Here is a 23,295-nt window from a genome sequence, read left to right on the forward strand (position 1 = left end):
CATAGAAAGCATATCCAATAGGATAGAACACCTGGAAGACAGAACCTCAGACATTGAAGACAAAATATTTAACCTTGAAAACAAAGTTGAACAAACAGAGAAGATGGTAAGAAATCATGAACAGAATCTACAAGAACTATGGGATATCATGAAAACGCCAAATTTAAGAATTATTGGGATTGAGGAAGGCCTAGAGAAACAAGCCAAAGGAATGAACAATTTATTCAATGAAATAATATCAGAAAATTTCCCAAATCTGAAGAATGAAATGGAAAATCAAGTTCAAGAGGCTTATAGGACTCCAAATACACAAAATTACAACAGACCCACACCAAGGCACATTATAATGAAAATACCTAACATACAAAATAAAGACAGAATTTTAAAAGCTGTGAGAGAAAAGAACCAAATTACATTCAGGGGGAAACCAATACGGATATCAGCAGACTTTTCAATCCAGACCCTAAAAGCTAGAAGGGCCTGGAACAACATTTTTCAAGCCCTGAAAGAAAATGGATGCCAACCAAGAATCTTATACCCAGCAAAACTTACCTTCAAATTTGACGATGAAATAAAATCCTTCCATGATAAACAAAAGCTAAAAGAATTTACAAAAAGAAAGCCAGCATTACAAAACATTCTCAGCAAAATATTCCATGAGGAAGAGATGAAAAACAAAGCAGCAAATCAGCAAAGGGAGGAATTATCCTAAAGGAATTGTCAAATAAAGGAGGAAACAAGTTGTGTCAAAGAAATAAATAAATAGAATTTAAAAAATGAACCAAATGACCGGGAAACCAAATCATATCTCTATAATAACCCTGAATGTTAATGGCCTGAATTCATCAATCAAAAGACATAGACTGGCAGATTGGATTAAAAAGAAAGATCCAACAATATGTTGCCTGCAAGAGACTCACCTCATAGAAAAAGATACCCATAGACTAAAGGTGAAAGGATGGGGAAAAACATACCATGCGCATGGACTCAGCAAAAAAGCTGGAGTATCCATCCTCATTTCCGATAGGGTGGACTTCAAGCCAAAGTTAGTCAGAAGGGATAAAGAAGGTTATTTCATACTGCTTAAGGGAAGCATAAATCAGCAAGATATAACAGTCATAAACATCTATGCCCCAAACAGTGGCTCATCCATGTACGTCAAACAAATCCTTCTCAATTTCAGAAACCAAATAGACCATAACACAATAATACTAGGTGATTTTAACACGCCTCTCTCACCACTGGACAGATCTTCCAGACAAAAATTGAACAAAGAAACCATAGATCTCAATAACACAATCAATAATTTAGACTTAACGGACATTTATAGAATATACCATCCAACCAAGAGCGAATACACTTTCTTCTCAGCAGCACATGGATCCTTCTCTAAAATAGACCATATATTATGCCACAAAGCTAATGTTAGCAAATACAAGAAGATAGAGACACTACCATGTATTCTATCAGATCATAATGGATTGAAGTTAGAAATAAATGAAAGAGTAAAACACAGAAACTATTCCAACATCTGGAGATTAAACAATATGCTATTATATGATGAATGGATAACAGAAGATATTAGGAAGGAAATTAAAAAATTCTTAGAGGTAAATGAGAACAAAGAAACATCATATCAAAATCTCTGGGACACTATGAAAGCAGTACTTAGAGGGAAATTTATTTCATGGAGCGCATTTAATAAAAGAAGTAAAACTCAACAAATAAACGACTTAACACTACAGCTCAAAGCCCTAGAAAAAGAAGAACAGACCAACACCAAAAGTAGTAGAAGACAGGAAATAGTTAAACTCAGAGCCGAAATCAATGAAATTGAAACAAAAGAAACAATACAAAAAATTGACAAAATAAATAGTTGGTTCTTCGAAAAAATAAACAAAATTGATAAACCTTTAGCCACACTAACAAAGAGAAGACGAGAGAAAACCCAAATCACTAAAATTCGGAATGAACAAGGAAATATCACAACAGACAGGATTGAAATACAAAACATAATTAGAAGCTATTTTGAAAATCTATACTCAAACAAAATAGAAAATTTCGAAGACATCAACAGGTTTCTAGAGACATATGAATTGCCTAAACTGAACGAGGAGGACATAAACAATTTAAATAGACCAATTTCAAGTACTGAAATAGAAGAAGTCATCAAAAGCCTACCAACAAAGAAAAGTCCGGGACCAGATGGGTTCTCAGCTGAGTTCTACAAAACCTTTAAAGAAGAGCTCATTCCAATACTTCTCAAGGTATTCCATAAAATAGAAGAGGAGGGAACCCTCCCAAACTCATTCTATGAAGCCAATATCACACTGATACCTAAACCAGACAGAGACTCATCAAGGAAAGAAAATTTCAGACCAATATCCTTAATGAACATCGACGCGAAAATTCTCAACAAAATTTTAGCAAATCGCATACAAAAACATATTAAAAAGATAGTGCACCATGATCAAGTGGGCTTCATCCCAGGGATGCAAGGTTGGTTCAACATCAGGAAATCAATAAACGTAATTCACCATATTAATAGACTTAAAGTCAAGAATCACATGATTATTTCAATAGATGCAGAAAAAGCATTTGATAAAATACAGCACCCCTTCATGCTCAAAACACTAGAAAAAATAGGGATAGTGGGAACATTCCTTAACATTGTAAAGGCCATCTATGCTAAGCCCATGGCTAATATCATTCTAAATGGTGAAAAACTGAAAGCATTCCCCCTAAAAACTGGAACAAGGCAGGGATGCCCTCTTTCACCACTTCTATTCAACATCGTTCTTGAGACTCTGGCCAGAGCAATTAGACAAACCAAAGAAATTAAAGGGATACGAATTGGAAAAGAAGAACTCAAACTATCCCTGTTCGCTGATGACATGATTATATATTTAGAGGAACCTGGAAATTCCACCAGAAAACTCTTAGAACTCATAAGTGAATTCAGTAAAGTAGCAGGTTACAAGATCAATGCCCATAAATCCAACGCATTTTTATACATAAGTGATGAATCTTCAGAAAGAGAAATTAGGAAAACTACCCCATTCACTATAGCCTCGAAAAAAATAAAATACTTGGGAATCAATCTCACAAAAGAGGTGAAAAACCTCTACAATGAGAACTATACAACACTAAAGAAAGAAATTAAAGAACACCTTAGAAGATGGAAAGATCTTCCATGTTCTTGGATAGGAAGAATTAATATTGTCAAAATGGCCATACTACCTAAAGTGCTATACAAATTCAATGCAATTCCAATTAAAATCCCAATGACGTACCTTACAGAAATAGAGCAAGCAATCATGAAATTCATCTGGAAGAATAAGAAACCCAGAATAGCTAAAGCAATCCTTAGCAGGAAGAGTGAAACAGGGGGTATTGCAATACCAGATCTTCAACTCTACTACAAAGCAATAGTAACAAAAACGGCATGCTATTGGTACCAAAATAGAAAGGTAGATCAATGGTACAGAATAGAGGACACGGACACAAACCCAAATAAATACAATTTTCTCATACTAGACAAAGGTGCCAAAAATATGCAATGGAGAAAAGATAGCCTCTTCAACAAATGGTGCTGGGAGAATTGGAAATCCATATGCAACAGAATGAAACTAAACCCATATCTCTCACCATGCACGAAACTAAACTCAAAATGGATTAAGGACCTCGGAATCAGACCAGAGACCCTGCATCTTATAGAAGAAAAAGTAGGTCCAAATCTTCACCTTATTGGTCTAGGATCAGACTTCCTTAACAGGACTCCCATAGCACAAGAAATAAAAGCTAGAATCAACCACTGGGATAGATTCAAACTAAAAAGCTTTCTCTCAGCAAAGGAAACTATCAGCAATGCGAAGAAAGAGCCTACAGAGTGGGAGAATATCTTTGCCAATCATACTTCAGATAGAGCGCTAATCTCCAGAATCTATAAAGAACTCAAAAAACTCTACACGAAGAATACAAATAACCCAATCAACAAATGGGCTAAGGAAATGAATAGACACTTCACAGAAGAAGATCTACAGGCAATCAACAAACATATGGAAAAATGTTCAACATCTCTAGTAATAAGAGAAATGCAAATCAAAACTACCCTAAGATTCCATCTCACCCCAATTAGAATGGCGATTATCAAGAATACAAGCAACAACAGGTGTTGGCGAGGATGTGGGGAGAAAGGTACACTCTTACATTGCTGGTGGGGCTGCAAATTAGTGCAGCCACTCTGGAAAGCAGTGTGGAGATTCCTTAGAAAACTCGGAATGGACCCTCCATTTGACCCAGCTATCCCACTCCTTGGCCTATACCCAAAGGACTTAAAATCAGCATACTACAGAGATACAGCCACATCAATGTTCATAGCTGCTCAATTCACAATAGCCAGACTGTGGAACCAACCTAGATGCCCTTCAATTGATGAGTGGATAAAGAAACTGTGGTATATATATACAATGGAATATTACTCAGCCATAAAGAATGATAAAATTATGGCATTTGCCGGCAAATGGATGAAATTGGAGAATATCATGCTAAGTGAGATAAGCCAATCTCAAAAAGCCAAGGGACGAATGATATCGCTAATAAGTGGAGGATGACACATAATGGGGGGGGAGGGAAGGGTTAGTGTTAGGGTTAGAGTTAGGGTTAGGGAGGGGGGCAAGTATGGAGGAAGGAAGGACTGTATAGAGGGTAAAGAGGGGTGGGAGGGGTGGGGGGAAGGGAAAAAATAACAGAATGAATCAAACAAAAAAAAAAAAAAAAGACTTTGGACTAACCCTACTTTTAAGTCCCTTTAGGATTTAATTTCAAAATTCAGAAGATAAAAGATCCCCAACATTAAAGAGCCCACCATACAAACATAACACTTTGCCAGAGCTACTTTAAAAAAAAAAAAAAAAAATTGGATATTTATGGTTATACACAGTAGTTGGTTTTATCTTGACAAACTCAAACATGCCTAGGAATCTATTTCAGTTCATGACTCCCCTTTACCCTCCCCGCTGCTTGTCTCCCTTCTGTACTACACTAGACTTCCTTTTGCTTGTCTATTAATTTGTAATTGATTGGTTCTTTATGTAATCTTATCCTTCCTTCTCCCTTTCCTTTATTTTACTCTAGCTTCCACATATGAGAGAAAACATTCCACCTTTGTGTTTCTGAGTTTGGGTAATTTCAATGCTTATTTTACTTGAGAGGCATTGAGTTCTTGGGATCTATGAGCAGAAAATTCTCATCAATTTTGAAAAATTTGAAAAAATTTCTAGCTATTATTTCTTTTCTTTTTTTTTTAATTTAATCATATTCTCCCACCCCACCCCCAGCTAATATTTCTTCAAATACCTTTTTTATTCCCTCTTTTTCTGGAACACCATTGAAGCATATTGTAGACCCTGGATATTGTCCTACAGGTTTTCAACACTCTGATTTTGTCTGATTTTCAACTCCCCATGCTGGACCACAGACCCTCCACCCCACTGTACGAAAAGGCTTCCCACCTCACAGGGCTCTGACATTACCTGCCCAGCTGCCACTTCATGGGGACACTCACCCCATGCAGTTTTCTCTTACAGCCAGCTCTGGCAACTGCTGTCTCCCCTTCTCTCCACCATTGTTACTTGCTTTGATCTACCTCATCTAATAACCAAATGACTTAATTGTTCAGGAAGGAAAAAGAAAGAGCAACAAGTAAGGTAGGAAGAAAACTCTAAATTTTGAGCCAAGGAAGCCAATGGAATAAAGAAGCTCTAGGAAAAAAAAATAAAAAATAAAAATGGCGGTTATATAACCCAGCTATCCCACTCCTTGGTATTTTCCCAAAAGACCTAAAATCAGCATACTATAGTGACACAGGCACCTCAATGTTTATAGCAGCTCAATTCACAATAGCTAAATTATGGAATCAGTCCAGATGTCCATCAATAGATGAATGGATTAAGAAATTGTGGTATATATGCACAATAGAGTTGTGCTCAGTCATAAAGAAGAATAGAATTATGGCATTTAATGGTAAATGGAAAGAAATGGAGAACATCAGGTTCCATATTAAGTGAAATAAGCCAGACTCAGGAATTTAAAGGTCAAATGTTTTCTCTCACATGTAAAAGCAGAGAGAAGGATAGTATATCATAAGAGTAAAAAGAAGGAGGAGGAGATTGAGAGGCAGAGTAGAGGAATGGGAAAGGGGATGCAATGCAAAATTAATTCTTAAAAAATCATGTTATGTGTATATATTACATACCACAGAGAATTTCACCTTTATGTTTAAGTAAAAGAACCAATCAAAAATAAGTAATTAGATGAGTGAAAGGAAGTCTAGCAGTGTACAGGAAGGAGAACAGAGGAGGAGAGAAAGGACAGGAGGGAAAGGGGAATCATGAACCGAAATCAAATTCCATGCATGTATGATTTTGTTGGGATAAACTCAACTACTAACTATAATTATAATGCTCTAATAAGAAAAGAAAAATGGAATACATATGGAAAGCTTTATGAACAATAAAAATTAGAAGCACTAATAATTTTGTAATTAATTTTTTAAAAAGAAAAAATTTTTGCAAAGAGATCAAGTAGATCTGTGCAGTGTTCAGTGGATTGGGGGACAATATGGAGGAGTCTACTTCACTGCAAAAAATTGCACAAATGGGGTAGACCTTAACTGGAGTGAACAAAAGAATAATGATTATACATGGAGGCTTAAGAATTTCACAGAAAATCAAGGCTAGGAGATTGGAGCTATGGCTCAGTGGTAGGGCACTTGCCTAACATGTGTGGGGCACTGAGTCTGATTCTCAGCAATAAATTCTCATAAATAAATAAAAGTTCATCAACAAATAAAAAATTTTAAAAGAAAACCAAGAATAGAAAAATAGCAAAAGTCATAACTCCACACGGCAAAGAACTAGAGAATAAAAGCAGAGGAGATATAATTTTTTTAAGACAGTGAGTAGATGAGTAATAACTCTCAAACAGAACACAGAAAGTTTCAACATACAGGCCTGCATTACAGTAGAGAGTCAACTACTGCTAAGTTATTCATCCTGTAGAATCTTGGAAAGGTTCAGCCATCACAGCCTCCTCTGAAAATGGGTGTGGTATGTGTTGAAAATAACGCTGTAGCTAAAGTACCATCTCTCAGTCCCAGATCCCTCTTTCACTCAAGTAGTTAAACCAATACAATGAGTGTGGGGGGCTTTATCTCTGGGGATATTGAAAGCAAAGAGAGTCTGGACCATTGATCTCAGGCACTGCTGAGAGCAAGACTGAAGAATTGTAGTGAAACTATGCCATTAAGTGAATGCTTATATCCTGAACTGTGAAGCCCCTACTCAGCTTCCAGCACATTTTGACAACTATGCTTATACCCTGTCGGCAAGAATCTGGAGAATTCATCTAATGTAAGAAATTATCCAACTAAAAACGACCTATAGATATTGACACTGTGAAGGACTTCTCAATCAAAACGGCCAGGTCTCTGCCAAGTTATCCTAGAGCTAAGTCCACCTGTGGAAAAGTGCCCCCCAGTCACAGAGCTTTTAGCCATCATTTCAGTGTCTCACTCCCAAATGCAAAGAACATTCTGGGATTACCAGATATATGAGAAAGACCTCTAACCTGAAATAAAGACCAAGATAAACACATTTATGAAGAAAACTCAGAGACAACTGAAAAAAATGCTTAGAGCAAAAACAACTCCAAAGGTTCTCAGCAAGACCAAGGAAAGTGCACCCATTACGAAATGTAAAAGCATATTATTTTTAAAAGAAACACCCAGGGAACAAAAAAGATCTCTTTGAAGTTAATTCATTAGAAGAATTAAAACTTACAAACTCAGGAAATCTCTCCAAAAGAAAAATAAAATGGCACAGTTGAAAAGCAGAAGAAATATAAGAAAATTAGAGCATCAGTCCAGGAGGCCAATATTCAAATAATAATTTTCAAGAAGACAGAACAGAGAAAATAGATGGAAGGCAATTATCATATAAAAATATGCAAACATATTTCCCAGAACTGACTGGCATGACCCATTGCTATGGTTTGGATATGGTTTGAGTTTATCCCCAAAAGTTCTTGTGTCAGAAGTTTGGTCCCCAGTGTGGTAATATTGAGAGGTGGTGTGGAATCTTTAAGAGGTGGGGCCAGTGGGTGGTGGTCAGGTCATTGAGGATGCTGCCCTTGGAAGACATTAAGGTAACTCTTGTGGAAGTCCAGTTCCTCCAAGAGTGAGTTGTTACAAGCCAGGTGCAGTGGTACCCTCCTATAATCCCAGTAACTCAGGAAGCTAAGGCAGGAGGATTGCAAGTTCAAGGCCGACCTTGACAACTTAGTGAGACCCTGTCTCAAATTTTCTTAAATAAGGACTGGGGATGTAATTCAGTGGTAGAATACCCCTGGGTTGAATCCCCAGTACTGTGATAGATGATAGATAGGTAGATATATAGATAGATAGATGATTGATAGATAGATAGATAGATAGATAGATAGATAGATAGATAGATAGAATGACAGACATATAGATAAAAATGAGTTGCGTCCCTAGTGAATTGTTATGAAAGAACAAGTTCCTCTCTGCTTTCTCTGGCTTTCTGTCTCACCATGTGATTACCCTTGCTTGAGCTTCTACTGTGATGCAATCCATCATGAGGCCCTTATCAAAGGCAAACAAATGAGGCCATTCAATCCTGTACTTTCAAAGCTGTGAGACAAATAAACCCTTTTCTTTATACAGTGTCCAAGCATGAATATTTTGTTATAGCAATAAACAAGGGACTGTTAAACTACCCTATATATTCTTAACAAATCAAAGAATTCATACTATAGTACTACATCATAAGATTTCAGAATACTACTTTTTAAAAATCTTAAATATTCCAGAAAGAAAATGGGTCCCTTACAAGGGTTTAGTGATAAAAATCATATCAGACTTCACAACCTAGCATCTAGACACAGTAGATCAAAGCCTTCAAAATTCTGAGGGACAATTGTATACTTCATTTGCTTAAGCATAAATTCCTATTTCTTGATTTCTGCTTATGTTGTATGTGTTTAAGATATTGGGGGGGTATTACAATGTTTTGATATGTTAATAAACTTATCTGGCTAGAGATCAAACCTCCTGAGGTTAGCCAATTCTTAGCAGTTTTTGATGTTTTTGATGTGCAATGTAACCAAAAGCTTCCTCTATCTATGTCATACACCTAGAAAACAATCGTTCTCTGCTTTAATCACCCCATGATCAGGTTCCAAGCAACTAGGGATCACCTCTATAGTGATTTAAACTAGTCAGTGCTAAACGGTTCACCCTGTTCTGCCTTGCCTTTCTCCATGGGAACTCTAATAAAGAATGGTCTAAATCTTCTTCTCACTCCTGCCCTTCAGCCTCCTGACCACCCTGGTGTCTTTTCCATGTGACCCTCCTGATGGTGCCATGTTTCCTGCCTCTAGAACCTTTGAGTGTAACAAATTTGTCTTTTCCTGAGCCCCTCCTCTTGTGGCCACCTTGGCTGACCAAATCATAAAACCCAGAACCTTGTTCTTCTATCCTTTCTTTGGGTTGGAATGATGATGGCATTAGGAAACCTGTGCTGAAGATAGCAGAGTCACCTTCACCCTGGGTCCTGAATGACTGCATGGAGCAGACCTCCTACCATCCTATAATACTCACCTTGATATGTTACAAGGGAGAGAAATAAACGTGTGCATTTTATTTTTTAACTTATTTGTTTTTCAAAGTCACTTTTGAGATCTTTGTTACAGCAGCTTAGCCTACAGTGCATACTTGTTTCATGAGACCTCTCTCTTTTCATTCTGCTCCAGAATGAAAAAATAAAGAAAGCATGAAGAAGATAGGGAGCTACAAGAGGAAACAGTAATTTCTGGAATGTTGGTGAAGATACATTATAAGACATGAGCTGTACAACAGACCTAGAGAACAACTTTAATTGGACAGATGCTTCCACATGGAATTTCTCAAGGGAAAAGTGAAACTGATAAATGCCTTGTGTGCACTGAAAAGGAACTAATACCTTCAGTGGAGGTTTTGGGGTGAATTAATTATATACATGTAGAAAACTAAAGAAATTAAAAAGTGAAGCTATTATTAATACCTAGAAAAGCAAAAATATACAAGAAAGGAAAGGCATCATAATACAGTATGTGACCCAGCTATCAATGTTACGTGTAGAGTTATCATAGTGTAAACAATAAATATTAACACCCAAAATGTCATACAATTATTTTGGGAGAACAGTGAATTGGAATATGAGATGTGTATGTCCTGGAGGAGAGGATCTACGTTAGATCCTCTTCATTAGAAAAGAGCCAATAAATCATGCCTGAAGGAGGGGAAAAAAATCCCATTCAATAAACAAGTAATAGTAGCATCAGAATATAATTTAGTATTAGGAAGGTAAATGCCATAAGAGACTCTGGGGAACCAGAATTGTGAGTGAGAAGTAGTGGTAGAAAGAAGGCTGGGCCTGAAGTTTTGTTGGAAGCCTTAGAAGATTGTTTCTTTCTCAAAATTACTTACATGCATTACCTACTAAAAATCAATAAGCAGGAGAATGGGAGGTAATAAATGGAAATAGTGATATGGGGAATGCTTTCCAGAAGGTGAGTGATGAAGGAGAGAGGAGGAAGAGGCAGTGGCTCCAAAGGGACATGAGCAGAGGAGGCATTGGAATGGACATCTTTCCAACAGCATTTATGGCAGGGACCACTGTGGCCACATTGCCAGAGGAGCTTGTTAAAAACAACGGTCTCTTCCATATATGTATAATATGGCAAAATACACTCTACTGTAATTTATATTTAAAAAGAACAACAACAAAGGTCTCAGTCCACCCCATACCCCCAAGCTAACTGACTCAAGATCGCTACGATGCAGGGCTTAGAAACCTGAGTTTTTAATACTCTCCCTGGGAAATACTTGTGCACAGTGGACTAGAGCTTGTTTGGATAATGATGGAAAGGATCCAAGGGAGGTAGAGAGAAAAAGAAGAAGGGTAAACACATCAAGCAAGACCCTGAGACAGCAAGAGAGTGATGGGGACCCAGCACTCAGATGACAGGGGTGTAATCCTTGCCAGTCTATTGTAATGAGGATACAGGGAAGAGGGTGGGATGCTTTACAAATCTGGTGGGGGATACATAAGGAGGTGCCTGTCAGCATTTTGCAAATTTGTTCCCTTAAAAAATGAAATATTATTTGTCTTTTTTCATTTTTCATTAGAGCATTATAATTATAAATAATAGTGGAGTTCATGGCGGCATATTCATAAAGGTGCAGAACAAAATTTACTCTGTTTTAATTCCCAGTACTTCCCCTTTCTTTTCCTCTGATCCCCTTTCTCTGCTTCACTGGTCTTCCTTCTATTTATTTATTACTTTTTCTATCTTTCACAGTAGAGTGTAAGTCTACTCACTGTTACCATGTAACAGCGTCTGGCGCAGAGTAGGGGCTCTATAAGTATTTGTTGAATGATTGTATGAATGATGAATCCATCTGAGGCAGAGATTATTTGTCTAAAATCAAATAGATAGGACTGGAGTTAGGGTTAGGATACATGAGATGTGGGTTAGGAAGTCATTCATAGGCAGAGAATGGTTGAAACATTCAAGGTGAAGGCCACAGATAAGGTACAAAAGAGGCCATTGAAGGAGTGCTGGAGCAGAGTGAGAAGGTGAATCCAGAAAAGGATGCAAAAACACGTAGGTGCAGGGGAAGGAAGCAGAAAATGGACCCAAACCCTTCACATAATTCAGTCCAGACCTTTTTCTTCTGCTCTGCATCTCCCTCTGCCTTTACAACATTCAAGACAAAGGGAATGGATAGGCTTATTGACCCGGAAAGAAATTCAGATCAGAAATCTAGGCACCCTCTCTGGCAGCTGCAGGAGCTAATCAGAGCCATGATTTATTCTCCTCCTGAATTTTCCTCCAAGGAATCTTGGGTGCCAGAGTCCTGGTCTCCCAGAGTCAAACTCAAGTTTACTTCTTTTTTTAAATAATGTTATTGTATTTTTTATACCTTTGTTTTAGTTATTTATATGTGGTGCTGAGGATCGAACCCAATGCCTCCCACATGCTAGGCAAGCGCTCTACCACTGAGCTACAGCCCCAGCCCCTCCAATTTATTTCCAACAGGGAAAGTTTGAGGGGATGAAAAGTGAATTTGAGATCAAGTAGTATTACAGATACTTGATTTTAGACTCAGAACCTGGTTCTAATTTAGAACAAAGAATGCACTAAGAACTAGAATTTTCCAGTTAAAAAGAAAACATTTGTCTAAGATACAAAGGAAAAGGAGATAACCCCATACCTACAGCTGGGAGATATGAACATGGCTTTGCTTCTACATGGCATCAGAGTACTGGGCAATAAAATTGGGGTCAATATGCAAAAAACTGACTTGTCTTTGTTTCTGGAAGAAGAGCCTGGTCTCCTTCAGATTTTCTATGGCCTCTATACCCCTCTCATGCATTCACTGGAAAGTCACTTACTGAGTTCCAAGAGTCCAGAAAGAAGCAGCCACCTGAACTGACGAACAGGAGAGATTTTTCCTCTTCTCATCTTGAAATGATACACATGAGAAGTTGTCATCATGAATGCCTGGGCTCCAGAGGAAAGAGGGACCCAGAGGCAGAGAGTCAAGAGGCACTCTTCCAGGGCCTTGCCTGAAGGCCAGTCTAGGCCAAGCTGAGCCTTGCCAAGGGTTTGGGGTTTGGAGGGAGCTCCACAAATTGCTGTACACCTTGACTTCTTATTTTTCTTCTATTTTTCTTATGGGCATAACTATGGCATTTATAACTGCTAGGTAGGAAAGGCCAAAGCTTCAGGCCCTCCTTCCTCAGGGAGGGGCACCTCTTGAGTATGCTTCAGGGTCATATAAAGAGAAGTTACCCTGTAGGGGTCAAGGCGGAAGAGAAGGGTGTTGGCATGATCACAGGGTGCAGACATGAAGCAGGAGGACAAGCAGAGAAGGAAGCAGAATGAGAGGATCAATCTTGTCAAAATGAGAAAGACCCACCCTCTGAACCAGAGATGATCTATAACCTGTTCCTTGGTGTGCCTCATTTCCAAACCAGGGGGCCTTTATAGAATAAAGAAGAAGAGGAAGAGAAGAAAAGGAAGCAATGAATATTAAAGGTCAGAAGGTGTCTATTTGGAGGAAGCTGGAGATTTGGAGGATGTGGTTGTGCAGTGACATGTTCCACTCAACCTGGACTCTCCATGGTTAGGGAAGGTTGACACTAAGTCACTTCTAGTGTCAAGTGGAGACAGGAGGGAAAGGGGGCATAGAACTATTGATTTCCTTAGATATACCTTTGATAATGCTCTTCAGCATGGACCGGGGGTTCTAACTTGCCTGGGTCCCTATTTTTAGGCTTCACAGCTAGCAGTGGGCTGCAATTTACACCCTGAAACTCAGAGGTACAAGGGAGAAAAGTAACTCTATATTCTGAAACTGGGCTGACTTAGTTCATGGGCTCTCCTTTCCATTGATGACAGGGAGGGTTGTGGTAAGGAATGGGAATATTTAGCTTGCCAGATACTGATGCTCTGATGTCATCCTTTCAAAAGGATCACTTTTAAAGTGTATATTGGATGGTTCCATTTATATGAAAGTCAAGTAAAGTCAACTGATTATGATTGAAGTCAAACTAGTGGCTACCTATGGGGTGATATGAAGGGGATACTGCACTTGTGGAACTGGAAAGTGCTTGAGAGGGTGCATGTGTTAAAACTCAATGACTGGAACACATACCATGTCCACTTTGCACATTTTACACCTCATAATTACATATATTTGCATTTATTTTAAGCCTCAATTTTAAGAACAACAAAAAGGAAAAGCTGAAGAATGACTTTTGGGTAAATATCTAGGCCACAGGAAGTTCAGAGCCCTTCTTGGAGCTGTCTTCCCTCTTTCAAGGGGTCTCTCCTCCAACTTTCCCACACATTCTCTGAGGGAATTCCATGCTTCCTTTGGTGGTATGGGAAAAGGAGTCACTTTCTACCAACTGGTCTCTCCTGAGTTTTGTCTCATCCTATTTGGTAACCAGGAGCCAGCATCAGTATCCAGCAACCTTAGGATGCAGTGCTACTATTATCTCCATTTTACAAATGAGGAAATGAAGTCACAGAGAAGTCAAGGAACTTGGCTAAATTTCACAAAGCTAATAAGGGGTAGAATCAGGAATTAAACGAATTAAACAGTCTAATACCAGAGCCCGTGCTTTCAATCATTATAAAAAGAATGTGTCATGTATAAATAGGGTTTCAAGTGTAACACCTTGTAACACCTTTGTCTGGACAAATGTCCCTCAAAGTTCATGTGTTAAGAAGGTTTAGTCCCCAACACAGCACTATTAGGGGTTGGGGGAAACTTTAAGAGGTGGAACCTTCAGAGGTCTTCCAGTCATTGAGCATAAGGCCTTGAAGGGAATAGTGGGACCCTGCCCACTTCTCTCTTTCTCCCTTTCCTGCTTTCCAGCTACTGTGAGGTGAGACGCTTTGTTCTACCACATTCTTCCTCCCATGATGAGCTGTCTCACCACAAGCCCAAGAGCAATGGAGCCAAATGATCAAGGACTGAAACCTTCAAAACTGTGACCCAAAATAAACATTTCCTCTTTATAAATTGTTTGTCTTAGATATTTTATGACAGTAACAGAAAGCTGACTCACAACTATTCTTCCAACCAGCTTGCCTGTTTCCACCCTTGCTCTGGATAGAAATTCTGAAACTATCACTTTTGCAAAGTACCTAGGACATAAAACCACAGAAGTTGAGGAGTTCAGTTATATGGTTTGGAATACTAATGGAAGAGTCATCAGAAAAGACAGACCAGGAGAGTTAATGACTTGGGAGCAGGTTGGCCTAGCGAAGCTAGCAAGTCAGAGACCATTTTATGAGTGCCTGTTTGGAGAGTCAGTTCCAGTAACAGCTAAGGAAGAAGCACACAGGGGCCAAGGGCTCCAAACTCATGTTTGTTTTGGAGAGCAAGAGATTATCACAGTGTAAGGAACCAAGCACTTCAGGTCGACAATTTATAAACACACAGCATAGATTTGAAATTGTCCTTGCACAAGTTTTATTTAGGAAATGTCTGAGTTCCAGATTCTCCCTGCCATGCTGATATTCACCTTGACTCAACAAAAAGTCTGCTTTGTGTTTCTAATTTTAGTCTATTCCTAATTCAAGCATAGCTCTCTTCATTACCAGAAGTCTCAAAAGTGTCTTCCCATATAAAGTATGGTTTATCAGAAAACAAATAAGAAGGACTGGAGTGTAGCTCAGTGGTACACACTTAACAAGTGCAAGGCCCTGGGTTCAATCTGAAGCATTGAAGAAAGAAGAAAACAAAAAGAAAGAAGATTTTCTGTGAAATACAACCTGGCTGTTCTCTGTGACCCATCTTCCTGCAAGGTACCACCTCCTGTGGTTGGCAGTCATACTTGGATTTGGAGATCTCTTGTGAGACTGCCTAGACTACAGCAAATACACGGAACCACCATTTAATAACAGAATGAATCAAACAACATTACTCTGTGTAAATTTATGATTACACAAATGGTATGCCTTTACGCCATGAACAAACAGAGAAACAACATGTATCCCATTTGTTTACAATAAAAAAATAAAAAATAAAAAAAAATAAAAAAATAAAATAAAATAAAATAAAATAAAAAGAAATATTTGTATGAACTTGAACTGCAGCCTTAAAATTATCTGTGCATGTATTCTCAAAAAGAATTTTAAAGAATTTTGAAAAACTGTATTCCCTCATATTTTTAATCTAAATTTTTATCACAAATTTAATAATTGCAAACTGTACAATTTCAAACACATCATAAATATAGACATTTATATAATGAAACAGCTTTGCTACTCTTTAAAATATTTCCAGTAGCCAAGAGCAATGGCACACACCTATAATCTCAACAACTTAGGAGTCTTAGGCGGGAAAATCTCAAGTTGGAGGCAAACCTAGGCAATTTAGTGGGAACCTCAGCAGCATAGCAAGACCCTGTCTCAAAATAATTTTTTTTTGAAAACTGGGGATGTAGCTCAGGAGTAAAGCATCCTTGGGTTTGATCCCCAGTACCAAAATAAATAAATAAACGAAAATGTCTTCAATACATTTTAAACACTATTTCATCTCCATACCTACCATCAAACTTTTTCATAGCATATGAGTAAGCCCTTGACAGTCCAGGTTCTTTGAGCTTTGTGAACTTATGGTTCCATTTCATTTTTTCCACATTATTCAACTTTTATATCTAGATGAGTAATATGTCACATAAATATCCTGCTGGGGTGTGTGTGTGTGTGTACATACATACATACATACATATATATATATATGTATATATACATATATATATGTGTGTATGCATATGTGTGTGTATATATATACATATATATATATCAGTATATATGTTCGAGAAGAATAAACTTTATCTATCTTCTAGAGAAGTTTTAGGATCAAAGGAAACTTGAATGGAAAATACAGAGAGTTCTCATACACCCCCTGTTCCCACACAAGCACCATCTCCCCCACTATCAACATGAACTTCATTTCGAAGCATATGTTACAGTCAGTGAAGCTACACTGACACATCAGCACCCAAACTCCCTTGTTATAGTGTTTACTCAGGAGTTGTACATTGTATACATTTTGCCACTGTATGTGACATATACTGACAATCATAGCATCTCACAGAATATTTCCACTGCCCTGAGAATTCTCTGTGCTCCACCTAATCTTTCCTCTCCCCTTAACCCCTAGCAACCATTGATCTTTTTACTGTGTAGTGTTGCCTTTCCCAGTATGTCATATAGTCTGTTTTATTTTTGTTTGAAGTGTTTTTATTGCTCACTCTATCATGCTTCTCTGCACAAAAAGATGTTTACAAACATTTTTAAATTCCTGTGTCTTGTAAGACTCTAAGTATTAAATTTTTAGCTGCCTTATAATCTTTTTTTTTTCAAACCAGGGATTGAACCTGGGGTTACTTAACCACTGAGCCACATCCCCAGCCCCCTTTTGTGTGTATGTGTGTGTGTGTGTGTGTGTGTGTGTGTGTGTGTTTTATTTAGAGACAGGGTCTTGCTGAATTGCTTAGGGCCTCACTAAGTTGCAGAGGCTGGCTTTGATTCTCCTGCCTCAGCCTCCTGAGCCACTGACATTATAGGAATGCGCCACCATGCCCAGCCCTTATAAACTTTTGATGAAAAGAAAATGGAAAAGTTTTCCCATATTTTCAAGGAAATGAAAACCAATAACTTACCCAATTTTTGAATCAACAAAATTGGTAGAGCATTTAGTGCCAAATGCAGGACTGCTCTATGGGCTTCCCAACAACCCCATGGCATGGGCATTGTTACATCCTTATTTTTACAAATAGGAAAACAGAGACCAAAAGAGTTTAGGAATGTGTGCACGTTCACACTGAGCTTGGATTGGAAACCATGAATCCAAGCCCCAAAATCTGTGCTTTTAGCTGACATGTTGAATGGCCTCTCCATGCTACTTTCATCTTTTTTGTGGGGAGTGGGGTAGTGGGGATTGAACTCAGGAGCACTTGACCACTGAGCCACATCCCCAGACATATTTTGTATTTTTATTTAGAGGCAGGGTCTCACTGGTTGCTTAGCACCTCACTTTTGCTGAGGCTGGCTTTGAACTCATGATCCTCCTGCCTCAGTCTCCTGAGTTGCTGGGATTACAGGTGTGTGCCACCCTTCATCTTAAAGTGTGACATTAATTATTTGGAAGTAAATATGGAATTTACAATATCTATTTCCTTGAAATTATGCAAAATATACAAAGGTGACCCGATAACCTGGACCAAGAAACTGGTGCATGTGAAGCTCCTGTTTTCAGAAAGTGATGCACAATTCAGGAAAGTGTGCTTTAGAGCATGTGGCTGTGTCCCACCAAGATTCTACAAAGCTCAAAGATTCTAAAATGGGCAGATGTACAGGTAAATGCAAATGGCTTCTAGGTTCAGTCAGGCCTTCCCACCTTTATTATTCCTACTAATTCTGCCTTATCTCTTCTCTCAGGGGATGAGGAGGATGCCACCTTTGACAATGAATGTATGACAACAGACCATTAGACAAATTTTTAATATCCTGCTGACTCCCTATACAGTATATGCAAATTAATAGCATCTTATACAGACCAAAATTATCAGTTTCTAACCCTCTACTTAGCCCCTACCAGGAATTTATACGTGGCAGAAGAGAGAGGAGAGAAAAGAAGAAGGTGGGAGAGGAGGAGAAGGAAGAGGAAGAGAAGAAGTTCTAATCTGGATAAACAATGCCTAAGGGCCTAAATTAAGAGATTTTTGAGGTATCCCTTTATTTGGCACCCTGGAATTTTCTGTGCTATGGGAGAAAATGCATAATAATGATAGGAACTAGAAAGAAAAAGTTGGTGGGCTAGGAATATGACTCAATTGTAGAGCAATTGACTAGCATGCTTGAGGCCCTAGGTTGAATCCCCAGCACTGAAAAAAAAAAAAAAAAAAAGGGTGGCTAACTTGATGTTCTGACCTCAGAGTGCCTCTCAAATACGTCTCAAAGAGTACACATGTAAGTTGAAAATCTGGAAAAATGATTTCCATAAAACAAACCACGTCTTCCTAACACAATTTAGAAAGTCTTCATGCCCCTCCAAGAATATGGGTCACAGATGTCATGTGCAGATCATTGAGTGAAACAATCATGCAGAGGTCTAGATGGTAGGTACTTCCTCCCTGTCCACTTCTTGACCTTTTGCTTGACAAATGTGCTTGGAGGGCTGAGGCACTGTCAGGTTAAAAGAGTGGGTGTATTCCATACTGAAATCTGAGTAATGATGCTTCCAAACTCTACAGACATGCTCTAATTGTTGAAATTAATGAGGTATTCACAGAACAATCGTGTGAATAAATCATATGCTAAATTACTTGCCATGGATCCCTCCCTTTTCACAACTTCCTCTGTTTCAAAGTGGCCTTCCTTCCAGTCATTTTTCTGTTTATCTTTGCAAATCAAAAATTTTACTTACATGATGTGCCTAATATTTTAACAGTTTTATTGAGATATATAATTTACATACCACATATTTCACCTGTTTGAAATATGTAAATCAATGGTATTTAGTGTATCTCCAGTTGTACTTGGTAAACCCTTTTAATCTACAGACTTAAATCTTTCTTCTTCTTTTACTTCATTCCTTCTTTTTTCTCAGTTTTGAAACTTATTACTTTCATGTGAGTCCTCCGGGATATATCCTCCATTTATCTTATATTTTCTGGATGATTTTCATCCTTGTACTTGTGTCTAATTGGGTTGTTTTTCCCACCTGCTCTTCCAGATTAGGTAGTAATATTTTCAACAGTGACCAGACTATTTCAATTTGTCTATTAAATTGTAAACTTTAAAATTTATGATTTACATATTTAAATGATATAATGGGATTCCTTTGCCTGATCTTATTTTCATATTTTTTACATAATGCTTTCCAAAATTCCCACCAAGGTGCTTTCTTTGGCTTCCATTCTGGTCTCTGGATCCCTTAAAGTGAGGTGACAATAATGATGTTCTCCTGAGTTCAGCATGATGAACTCATGATGATCTCCTGATGTTCTCATGGCTCAGCATGACCTCATCAATAAGATTCAATTGTTTGCTTTGCCAACCCTTGAGAATTCGGTGAGTCACGGAAGACAGCGGTTTCCACTGCTACATGTTGGGGTGAATCCACCAACACACTGCTAGGTCTTTTCTGAGGGCTCCACCCCAAGTAGGAGCCTCTCACCACCTTGGGAATTCAGGGCAATCTTTGCTTCCAAAGCAGCTCTCTTCTGTCCTACAAGACCTGGATCATCAGGCAACTTTCTCCCCTAGACCCATGAAAGTGATATGCACAGTCCTTTTGAGAGAGGATTCATGAGAATTTAAGTTTCCCCTCAGGTGTCTCTGCCAAGAGCCTCATGAAAAGTTAGACCTTAAACGTTGGAAAGTCTTTCCCTTGGGAAAAGAAGAAGCTCTTTCTGCTTCTCAAGGAAGCACTTTGAGAAAGATAGATATCACCTAGGACCTTCATTCTGACAAGAGATCCACATCTGGAACACCTGGAAGGGCCTGGGAACTGTGATTTGGGGTGCACATTCCTTACCTCCACCCCCATGCATATAATTGCACCTCCTCCATATCATCATGCTCTGGGTTCTCTGTAAACCACAACCCAATCTCTTATGTACCAACCATGGCACATGCCCTCCCTTCTCATCCTTCCCAATTCAATTCTCCTGCCAACTTGGGTGAGTCTCATAGCCATGGGGATCCTGAATGGCACAGGAAGGATTAGAAAATGAGGACACTTCAATATGAATGAGGTCTCTGGGTTTTACTGTGGAAATTTTGAATGCTCAATGGATTTCAGCATGGACGTTCTCTCATATATTTGAGAAAGCAACATACCCACACATGCACACACAGGTTCTGTCAGACATTGGATGTATTTATTTCTTAGTTAAATCACCAACATATTAGCCTTTTTCCCATGTCTGGTAAAGACAGAAGAGGGGAGGTAGTGTCTTTCTCAGGGATGTCAGGGACCCAAATAAAACTGAGAAGGACTCCTCGAGAGGAATAGGAAGAAACTCAGGTCTCTGGTTCCCAGGTTTACTTTCTCCCTGAAGGATGTGGCTTTCCAGCTTCAAGGGTCACTTAGGGGCAATTCTATCTTCTACTCATTTCCATGGCCACTGGGCATACTGGTGTTCTCCTGAACCAGTTAGGGCTCCAGCTAGGTCTGTGGAGGACTGCATGATTCTCTCAAGGGCTCCAGCCAAGGTAGGTACCATGGGGGTAGTAGACAGTTGTGTCTAAGATGTTTCTCAGGGACAGGTAGTTTCTCTAGAAAAAGAATAGACAATAGTTTCAGAATCATTTACAAGTCTTCACCATGGACTCCTCTAGAATCATCTCCCTCTATTACCCATTTCTCTTAGCTAAAACTCCTCCCTCCAGTATTTAATCCTTTTCCAGCACCCTTTTCTCACAGGTCAATGTGAGAAAATGCACATTGATTGGCTCTTCTGGTTCCAACTTGCTATTTTTATTTGTAATTCTCTTTATCTCCATTTCCTCCTTAGTGGTCGCTGACTTGGGATCTCTGCTATTCATTCTGTTTCCTTACATCTCTGCTGCTCCTTCCCCCAGGTATTTTCCTACATACTAGGCACTCACCATATAAAAAAAGATCCCAGCAAAGAGCCCCAGGGCCACTACAACTGAGACCAGGGTGATGAGGAAGATTTCCCATGGTTTCAGGGATCCACTGGGCTTCATCTCATTCACTAGAGTGGCAATATTTGTGCTAATTCTGTTGGAAGATGTGTATATTCCACTTGAAGCAGGTGTGCTGGAGACTTTGGAGGTTGCATTTGATCCAGAGTTGAAGGTTGTACTGGCCCCACTGGTCACACTGGATCCAGTGTTGATAGCTGTGCTGAGCTCATCAGAGGTTGCACTTGACACAGAGTTGGACGTTATCCCACCCTTTCTGGAAGTCAATGTGGATGCCGTGTTGGGGGTTGCACTGGCCTCAACAGAAGTTGTAATGGGTGCAATGTTAGAGGTTGTGCTGGCTCCCGTGGAGGTCACACTGGACCCAGTGTTGATGGCTGTGCTGAGCTTGTCAGAGATTGCACTGGACACAGCATTGGAGGTCATGCTGCCCTTTCTGGAAGTCAATGTGGATGCCATGTTGGGGGTTGCACTGGACTCAACAGAAGTTGCAATGGGTGCAATGTTAGAGGTTGTGCTGGCTCCCGTGGAGGTCACACTGGACCCAGTGTTGATGGCTGTGCTGAGCTTGTCAGAGATTGCACTTGACAAAGAGTTGGATGTTATCCCACCCTTTCTGGAAGTCAATGTGGATGCCGTGTTGGGTGTTGCACTGGCCCCAACAGAAGTTGTAATGGATGCAATGTTAGAGGTTGTGCTGGCTCCCGTAGAGGTCACACTGGATCCAGTGTTGATGGCTGTGCTGAGCTTGTCAGAGATTGCTCTGGACACAGTGTTGGAGGTCATGCTGCCCTTTCTGGAAGTCAATGTGGATGCGGTGTTGGGGGTTGCACTGGCCTCAACAGAAGTTGTAATGGATGCAATGTTAGAGGTTGTGCTGGTGCCCCTGGAGGTCACACTGGATCCAGTGTTGATAGCTGTGCTGAGCTCATCCGAGGTTGCACTTGACAAAGAGTTGGATGTTATCCCACCCTTCCTGGAAGTCAATGTGGATGCGGTGTTGGGGGTTGCACTGGCCCCAACAGAAGTTGTAATGGATGCAATGTTAGAGGTTGTGCTGGTGCCCCTGGAGGTCACACTGGATCCAGTGTTGATAGCTGTGCTGAGCTCATCCGAGGTTGCACTTGACAAAGAGTTGGATGTTATCGCACCCTTTCTGGAAGTCAATGTGGATGCCGTGTTGGGGGTTGCACTGGTCCCAACAGAAGTTGTAATGGATGCAATGTTAGAGGTTGTGCTGGCTCCCATGGAGGTCACACTGGATCCAGTGTTGATGGCTGTGCTGAGCTTGTCAGAGATTGTCCTAGACACAAAGTTGGAGGTCATGCCGCCCTTTCTGGAAGTCAATGTGGATGCTGTGTTGGGGGTTGCACTGGCCCCAACAGAAGTTGTAATAGATGCAGTGTTAGAGGTTGTGCTGGTCCCACTGGAGGTTAGAGTGACTGAAGGGTTCAAGGTTATGCTGGTCCCATCAGAGTTCAAGGTTTGTTCAGGACTGGAGGTTTTATTGGCCCCATCAGAGTTTGTAGTGGATGTAGTATTGGAAGTTGTGTTGGCCCCATTGGAGATTATACTGGATCCAGTGTTGGCAAACATGCTGGTTTCACTGGAGCTCACTCTGGATACAGTATGAGAGATTATACTGGTTCCTCTAGAAGTTGTACTGGATCTAGCGCTGGATGTTACAGTGATGGTTTGGTTGAATGTTGGGCTGGTTGCCATGGGGGTAGGTATGTCAGAGGCAGTTGAGGTTTCACTGGATCCATTGTGGGCAGATGTGTTTGTATCACTGGTGGTTATTACTAAAGATAAGTAATAACAAATATATATAAAGCATATACACTTTCTGCTCGATGCTTAGTTAAATTCATTACATGGATAATTGTATTTAATGCTCACCACAGTACTTTAATGTAGATATTATTATTATCATCAGTTAATGTAAAGAAATTCAGGATTAGAAATGGT

The sequence above is a fragment of the Sciurus vulgaris genome (assembly GCF_902686455.1).
Source record: "Sciurus vulgaris genome assembly, chromosome: 7".
NCBI classification, from domain to species: Eukaryota; Metazoa; Chordata; class Mammalia; order Rodentia; family Sciuridae; genus Sciurus; species Sciurus vulgaris.